This window comes from Primulina tabacum, chromosome 7, assembly GCF_025594145.1.
Source record: "Primulina tabacum isolate GXHZ01 chromosome 7, ASM2559414v2, whole genome shotgun sequence".
Classification (NCBI taxonomy): domain Eukaryota; kingdom Viridiplantae; phylum Streptophyta; class Magnoliopsida; order Lamiales; family Gesneriaceae; genus Primulina; species Primulina tabacum.
In genome coordinates this window covers 12,494,091-12,496,145 of record NC_134556.1, presented here as the reverse complement: position 1 = coordinate 12,496,145, position 2,055 = coordinate 12,494,091, and the positions used below count along the sequence as shown (strand labels likewise).

General features: G+C 45.1%; 1 non-coding gene across 1 annotated transcript; it reads right to left on the bottom strand.

Moving 5' to 3' along the window:
• Positions 1–726: 726 nt before the first annotated feature.
• LOC142552416 (U6 spliceosomal RNA) lies at positions 727–829 on the bottom strand. The gene has a single exon (XR_012821749.1). It is a non-coding gene; the product is annotated as a U6 spliceosomal RNA (small nuclear RNA).
• Between the last annotated feature and the right edge of the window lie 1,226 nt (positions 830–2,055).

Genomic DNA, 2,055 nt, shown 5'->3' with positions numbered 1-2,055 from the left:
CGTCGCCAACGCATCTGCCACCGAATTACCCTCCCGGAATATATTCGAAATATGAACAGACCGCCCCCTCAAAAGGACCAGAATCCTAGATACAATGTGATCAAGACCCCAGCAACATCGACGGGAACGAATGAGCTGAATAGAAGTCAGAGAAACAAGCTCGATCCAAAGAGGGAAAAAAGAATGATCGGAACAAAGGAGAAGACCCAGCTCCAATGAACTCGCTCAATGAGAGCACAACCCTCCTGGAATCATCCCGAACAACGCCACCAGTAGCAGAGTCCCCAGATATACCACGCGAGCTCCCATCCACATTAAGCTTGAAGCACCCGGACGACGGTCGCAGCCAGCGAACAATCACCGTCCTATGTAATCTGTGGAGAACAACCGAAATACCCATCGATCTCGCCACATGAAACACACCTAGCCAATGTCTGGGCTTGACAGTACGCGCAGAGTGGGCGAGACGCAGGTAAGACAAAATCTGGTACTTCACCGTCTCCCCAGAGATGGGAAGATGACGGTGCTTAACATCGTTCCGCGCAGTCCAGAGGAACCACAGAACAATGCAGGGGAGAAACTCCCGCACATGGCCCCCTGGGACCAGACCAAGTCTCTTTTCCACGCACTGAGGAACAAACTGAAATCCTCAGTGTCGGGAATACGGACCCGAAAAACGGCGCCAAAGAAACGCCAAACAGACCGAGCTACCGGGCTGCGAAGGAATTAAATTTGGACCATTTCTCGATTTATGCGTGTCATCCTTGCGCAGGGGCCATGCTAATCTTCTCTGTATCGTTCCAATTTTATCGGATGTCCCCGAAGGGACTAGGGTTTAGGGTTTAGGGGTTAGGGTTTAGGTTTTTTTTTTTTAAATAAAACACCGTCGGAAACGGGGGTTTAGGCAGACCCCTACCTGTATATATCATCATTCACAGAAATACAAGATAAAACCTAAAGAGAGGATGACAACACCAAGACCTCTCAAAAGGCTAGTCATACTAAACATACAAACAAAAACCTAGGGTGGCAAATACATAAGCCAGAAACTAATCCCTAGGGAAAGCGAATAATACAAATGAACGCCTAAGAGCAGCGCTAGATACATGAAAATAAAACCAAACCAATATAACCAATAAAAATCAAGCTCAGAAGTAAGTGCAAAAGACCACCGATGGTACCCATCTCTGAGCCGTCTGTCAATGTAAGGCCAAACTGAAAAATACATCATAGTCCAAGATCTGACTGCTGTACAGCATCGCGCAGTCAAAATAGTAAGCAGCTGGGAAGTGACTGTGCAAACACGGTCGAAGCACGGAAGGAGGACCGCAATGCAGCTCAAGTCATAAAAGCTCCAAATCCCAAGAGGAGAGAGAAAACTGTCGGAGCTCATCACGTCAGAAATGCAAGCATGAATCACACGACTGTAACTATAAATGGAGCTCCAGGCCAGAGAAATCACAGAGATAAAACATCCAGATGCACCATAGCAATCGGCAAAACATAAGGTAAGAAATCGGCAAACAAGGGGTTTAGGGTTTTTTTTTTTTTTTAAATAAACACCGCCGGAAGCAGGGGGGTTTGGAAGACCCCTACCTGTATATATCATCAAACACAAAATACAAGATAAAACCTAAAGAGAGGAGGATAAAATCAACACCTCTCAAAAAGCTAGTCATACAAATAGAAAAACAGAAACCTAGGGTGGCAAATATACAAGCCAAAAACTAAGCCCTAAGTAAAATGCATAATACAAATAAACACAAGTGATCAGCGCTAAATACATGAAAACAAAGCGAAACATATCTAAACAGTAGTGATACAGCTCAGAAGTAGGTGCAAAAGACCATCGATGGTACCCATCTTTGAGCCTTCTGTCGATGTAATGCCAATCTGAAAAGTTCATCCTAATCCAAGAACGGGCAGCTGTATAGGATCCCGCAGTCAAAAAAGTAAACAGCTGGAAAGTCACATCATGAGTCACGCGAATGAATGGAACTCTAGGCCAGATAAACCACTGAGAGAAAAAATCCAGAAACTCCATATCACTCGGCA